The following is a 6,724-nucleotide window of genomic DNA, read 5'->3' as shown; positions in this document are numbered from 1 at the left end:
GACGGTTAACGGGAAGCCGTTGAATTACACAACGGTGAAACCACTTTGCAACACTAAGCTGGTACTAGTATGAGGAGGAGTGTTGGAAAATGATTCATTGTAGAACCATATTGGCCACCTTTACAACATCATGCCACGGGTTCTGCAAACATGATGGTCCGACTTTGCAACAACAAATATAACATTGTCGGTCGACTTGCAAGAGGTCAACCTAACATTGCAGCATAGCCAACACTAAGGGCGGTGAAAAAAACCTGCAGCATAAAAGTGAAACATTGCAGCAGACACCATCATAACATGTTTGCGAGTGCCTCACAAGCGAAGCACACACGAGCTGCCAATGTGGCAAAATAACCAACAAGGCATCACCCAGCTTGGTGGCGGACACTTGGCCATGACTATGGTAAGGAGCACTGGGCTTATAAGCCTATGCCGTGAGCATCGACCAGTCACTTGGTTTGTTGCATGAACACTTGATGTTGTAACTCCTGGCCCAAATGGAAGCCGAGGCGAGGTACTCGGCTTATACATATATCGTGATCATCTCACGGGAACTCGGCTTATTCTGTTTAGCAGGATTTTTTTTATTCTCGTATGAGAAATCCGGAAACCGTCCGAGAACCGGAAATCCGGTGGTCCCGGAAAATACTGATACCATTTGAAAATTTCAAATGGTCTTGAATATAAATGCCCAAAAGTCTATCAAATAAGGTGTGTATGCATTTATTGCCTCAAGGCATCCCCCATCTTGGTGGCGAAGCTGGTCACGGGATCGATTCCATAGGTGTGCGCCGTTACTTTTACTTTTTCAATGTTAGCTGATTTTTTTGAAACAGGAACTTTGATTACATTAAACAGCTTGCTCAACACGATCGCCGGCAACCAAGAACTGAGCAAAGATAGGAACATCACCCGACCTTACGGCTTGGGGCTAATGCTCCATCTTTGTCCCAAACAACGCAAGAGCGTCTGGAACCTTATTACACACCGGTGGACAATGAGAAATAAAAAACAAACTAAAATTCAGTAAAGTAAAAGCTTGAATATCTCTGAAAAGGACCCCATTCATGGCTAGATGGAACTCCATCAATTTGATTGCATGGAGAAGCTGCAATGCATCAGATTCCACAACCACATTGGTTATCCCCCAGTCTACACGCAAGAAAAAAGATGCAAACTCCGTCAATTTGATTGCATGGACAAGCTGCAATGCATCAGATTCCACCATCACATTGGTTATCCCCCACTCTACACGCAGAAAAAAGATGTAGCGGAGAGACTCGGACTCGCAAACTACGTCCAACTTAGCAGGCGCGCGGAACTAGTGTAACATCCCAAAATTTCCAAATTTTGGAATGTTAATAATAATATATCATTAAGTGAATTGCTATGATTTTCATGGGAAATTAAAACTGTTTTTGAGTCTTGTGTGAAAATTTTCAAATTTGATTTCTTTTCTTTTGGACTCCTACGAAATATTTTGAAACCATATTCAAATTATGGATTGAGAATAAAATGACTTTCTCAAATGTGGTGGATGCATATTTCATTTGAAGTTCTTCGATTTTTTTAGTTTCATTTGAAATTGGATCTTATTTGTAGTTTTTCATGCCATTTAAATATTTCCAAATCATTCAAATAAAATTTAATGAGAGGAGACAATGTGACTTCTCCAAAATAATCTTTGCAAATTTTTAGAAATTCTTATATATCTATTTAGGTGTTTTGTAAACCCTCAAAATAAAATTTGTTGAATTATATTAAGTTGTTGTCACATTATTAAAAATGTTTCACAAAAATAGTTTTATTATAAGGCACAATATTTTTAGGTAAGATCTAAATAATATTTCGGTTCATGTAAATATTTGTTTTCTCTATTTAAATGTAACTTTTTGTGCACTTATATTCTAATAAAAAAAATCTAACTTCCCTATTGGGTTTGGCTCATTGACTCTCTCCCTCTCTCTCTATTTGCTCTCACGTAGCAGATCTTTCCTTTTATTTCCTTTTTTCAATCGCTGGACCCCACCATCTTCTTCCTAGTGAAGTCTCACGAAGAGAACGGGCAGCGAGCCGCCGCTGTACCGAGTACCGACAACCTCCTCATCTCTCCCTCGCCCAAAATCTCTCTGAACGGACTCCACTCCCTTCCCTCTCCCTCTCCCTCCCGTTACCGCAACTTAATGCGCCCCTAATGACCATTAGAGCTCCAGTAATGGCCGCCATTAGGGTGCCCTAAAGCCGCTGCTCCCGCACGCACCTGGATACCCCCTCTCCCTATAAAACCCGCCCCCGTGACGCCCAGTTTCCCCTCGTCCGAAGCCCCATCATATGATCATATGGGCACTCCTCCCTCACTCTCCCTCACACTTCTGTTTTACACCTTATGGATGGTGGTTTATTCAAATTCGCAGCTGGAGCGCGATGTCCGCGAGCGTCGCGTCCATCCGGAGCTCCGCCAAGTCCGGCGGCCTTCCACCACCGCCACAGAACGAGGACGAGTCCGGGAACTTGTCTACAGAACTCCCTTCGACCTCCTCTACGCCGTTCAACCATTCGTTGACGCCAGATGCCATCTTCTCCAACTCCGGCGGAATTCCGGTAAACTCTCTCTCCTCTCTCCCCCTACTGTGCGTCACATATTTTTTGTTGAAAAAAATGAAGGAGTATTCGCCTATAACAGCATGACATGTGGCAGCTCACTATTAAATCCCAAAATTCATTTCCAGAAAAAAAAACTTCGGGAATTCATATCTCCTAAACCGTATGTCCAAATTTGATGAATTTTATATCTCCGGATTCGTTGGAACGCTTAGTTTATTATTGAACTAAGATATTCTATTTTTAGAAATTATAAAATTAACTCGAATTTAATATGTTAATTTGAGTATATTAGGTATACCACTTATTCTATAATTTATTTGAAAATGTTCCTTCACCAAGATTTCCATAGGAGCATACCTTTCTGTTAGAACACTTGTCACATCTTTCCAAACATGTTAAGACCCTATTTTGACTTCAAACCTTGGATTTAGTTCCCATTTAGTTATATTTCTTTTGCTTGTAAATTTAACTATGAAAATAATTCTATCTTCCCAAGAAGATCATCACGAATCCTATCGGATCATTTAGTATCCGATCCATGCGTGTAATATTTCCTCAAATATCCGTATGATCAAACCAAGTAGGGTTTGACACTCTCGATCCAATTTATTTTATAGTCAAGCTTCAACATACCTTTAATCCTAACTTGTATCAATTTGAACCAACCCCAGAATATGATTTATGTCATATTTTTATTCAAGCCAACTTGATCCTATCTTAACCCTACCATGACATAGTAACTAGCTTAGTAATAGTAATATCTAAATAATTTGTATTGTTAATTTGGATCTTTTATTTGGATCTTCATTTGGATGTTGTTGATGTGTTAAAGTACTTTATTTTATCGTTAGATAAATCATAACGAGAAGGAGAAACAACTAAGAGTAGAACATTTCATTTGTTAAAGTACTTTATTTTATCGTTAGATAAATCGTAATGAGGAGAGACGACTAAGAGTAGAATATTTCATCTTCAGAATTTAGGCAAGTTGCAAATTGATCATGCTTTGACCTATATTTTCATGTTATGCATATCTCTTTAAATTTTAATACTATGCATGTTTTACAAAAGTTTTGCATATTGTTATTGCTAGCTAGAGCCTTAGGTTCAAACTTTATATCTATGCTTGGCCACACTTGCACAAATGGGTGGGTTGAAAATCAAACAAGTCTTCAACATTAAACTTGCTCTCTTTTGGAGCAAATTATATATTATTTTACTTCTATTTCCTGGGCGGAACGGAAGGATGGGCTTCTACAAGTGATTGCGCCTGATCAGGATTAAGGTAGGGACCGCCATCCAATAAAAAATGGATTTTCCAAGTACAGTTCGAGGTAGCTTACGAGTACAACCACATACTATTGTGGCTCTGTCTTCATTTTTTCCTAACGGGAAACCTTGGATTTGGCATTGCCACTGATGATGGACCTTAATTGCAAGGGAGCAGGCGTGCTAGAAATAAGTCAAGGGGGCTGGTCTGAAAGACTTTGTCACAATTTCCTCCCTCTCGTGTGCCACAGGGTGCAAGGACAAATAGGGTTTATTGTGTCATGTCGGTAAAGTGTACTAGCTCTGTAGAGTCTAAATTAATCGATTAGCCATGGCAATTTGAGCAACTGAAGACTTGGACTCAAGAAGAATCTCTCCTCTCTTTTCTAAAAATATGTTTTTAAGGGTTTAGGTTGAGGATTGAGCACTGGTAATGTGTTTCACTTCAACCCTATGTATGTTTTTACCTACATTGGAAAATGAACTTTGGTGCGTATTTCCAAATGTCTATTTTGATTTCAAAGAAAGTTTTACTAATATTTAGTGTTGGAGAAAATGATCTCGACAGATTAAGAGATGATAGGGTTATGGCCTACACTCAATGAGCCAAGTGGCGTTGATGGAGCCCTAACTTAGCGACATGCATGTTATTTTGCTGTATTACGCGCTAGCATTGAGTTGTGCCAATGGTATGTATTTGCTTTACTCTAGATCTATCATTGTAGTATGATGATGTATATCTTACTAATATTCATTCTTGTAACTGTGTGTGCCAGCTTCGATCCAGGGATAGCACAATAGGCACGAAGATTTGGATTCTACCAAATCTGAGTCGTTACAACTAGCCACTGAAGCGTTAAAGTGTGCCGGCTCTCATGTCTATCTTTTCCTCCTCAAACGAATGGACATAATAATGGTTCAATGGGAATATATATATAACAAATAGACGGAAATGCAATTGTCTCTTTCCATAGCATATAACTTGGAAAGGAATCTGTGTTGCATGCGGTGTCGGTGTTTTACGTGAGATGTTATACTCCTGATGCTATCACTGGATCAGTACTGCTGGTTAAATTCCTCTGTATCTATCTACCTATCCCCAAGTGAAACATATCATGATGGACCGAGGAACAAGACACCAACGTTAGCATGTTTCTATAGCTACCGTTTAGCGACAGCATGTTCACCACACAATGCACTAACTAGCTTCCTATTTAAACACCTCCTCCCTGGAATTCATCTTCTTCTCATCCAATATTTTCCTCCCTCTCCAACAACCATTCTCCTCTTCCCTCGCAAAGAAAAACAACCCTCCTCGATATAGCTATAGAAACGTACCTTGTGCTCCTCCAGCACACAGTGCACTAGCTAGCTGCTCGCCTATTTAACCACCACCTGCATGTTCTTCTCATCCCATAGTTATCTCCCTCTCTATCAACCCTCCTCCTTGATACTTCTCTCCCTTACCTCTACATACCCACACACAAGTGTGCCTCTTCTATAGCAGAAGTTCGACTGCCTGATCTTTGGTAAGCTCTAGTCCTCCTTGTTTCTGTTTGTCTTCATTATAAGCGCCAAGGTTCTCACACACGCGAAAACACTGTAGACCTCAGCGACACGCTCTACCCACTCTCATTCGGGATATTTCCTATTGTTTGAACGAACATAGAGGTATATATGGTGTCTTGCTATCCACGCGCATGCTTTCGTTTATGTTTTTGACTTTTTTAAAGTTAATGCATGTCTATTATTCGCTGCCATGCGTTTTGTAGATTACATGATGCAAAAGCATCAAAAGGTCCAATGTTTCCATCGTATGCCCTCAGCTGTATAAAAATTATGGCACTATCGGATGAGCTTATACGCAACATCGATCACTCGTTCCAATTGAATTACCCCTTTTTTCTCACATCTCACAACTCAGTTTTCTTCTCAGGCCATCGGATATGACATTGAATAGGGCGAATTTCATAGGTATACACATACAAGAGCACTAAACATCCTTCTTCCATTCTTGTGCCTATTTGACTCTCTCTAGTGCTTTGCTCTAACATCCGCTTTGTCCTGCTTCTCAAATAAATAAACCATGTTCGTGTACAGGTTTGTCCATGGAAGTGGACTGTCCTACAACAGCATCAAGAGCGACGATCTTCTTAGTAACATGCCTAAGAAAATGTGCATCTGTAATCTCATATATGCCAACTAGTTCTCAACAACATGCACCCAGAAAACAAAACAACAACCATGGGAAGGGGCTGCCAACCCTGAGATATTTGGCATCAGCACATTTGGCCCGATCAGTCGGCGAGGTCGACAAGCTAGCTAGGACCCCACCCAGTGCAATCAAGGCCATGAAGACAACCCTAGAAATGTTCAACGTCAACCGGTATGTCTGTCATCTTCCAACATTTTGGTCGATTTGTATTCTACTTGACCATGTGCTGACCAGAGGTGGCTCCGTATTGTTGGATATAAATTTCGGAATACTAACAAGAGTGTTGGATAGATTTCGGAATACTGACCACACCTCTTGTTAGTATTCCAAAATTTATCAAACAATATTGATCCACCTCTGGTCGGCAAACGACCAAGTAGAATACAAATCGACCGAAATGTTGCAAGACGACAGACATACCACCTTGGAGGGGTCGACGATGAACATTTTTAGGGCTTCCTTCATGGTCTTGATTTTTGTCTTGCACTTGACGGGGGTCCTAGGCAGCTTGTCGACCCTGCCACCTGATCGGGCTCCAGCGGGTGTTCAAAGTCTCGAAGCAGATGATCCCATCGAAGCAAACCTCCAAACCCAGCCTCTTAAGAACTTGTCGCATGACAACGTATGCGCATGTTC

General features: G+C 40.6%; 1 long non-coding RNA gene across 2 annotated transcripts; it reads left to right on the top strand.

Moving 5' to 3' along the window:
- The first annotated feature begins 2,109 nt into the window (after nucleotides 1-2,109).
- Nucleotides 2,110-5,721, top strand: LOC125515253. Of its 2 annotated transcripts, XR_007286911.1 has the most exons (3): nucleotides 2,110-2,601; nucleotides 4,442-4,562; nucleotides 4,650-5,721. It is a non-coding gene; the product is annotated as an uncharacterized LOC125515253 (long non-coding RNA). The 2 variants fall into 2 exon arrangements; XR_007286912.1 differs by lacking the exon at nucleotides 2,110-2,601 and having other exon boundaries at nucleotides 4,426-4,562.
- Nucleotides 5,722-6,724: the final 1,003 nt, after the last annotated feature.

The sequence above is a fragment of the Triticum urartu genome, chromosome 6 (assembly GCF_003073215.2).
Source record: "Triticum urartu cultivar G1812 chromosome 6, Tu2.1, whole genome shotgun sequence".
Lineage (NCBI taxonomy): Eukaryota > Viridiplantae > Streptophyta > Magnoliopsida > Poales > Poaceae > Triticum > Triticum urartu.
The sequence above is the reverse complement of the archived record's forward strand: the minus strand, read 5'-3'. Positions and strand labels throughout refer to the sequence as shown.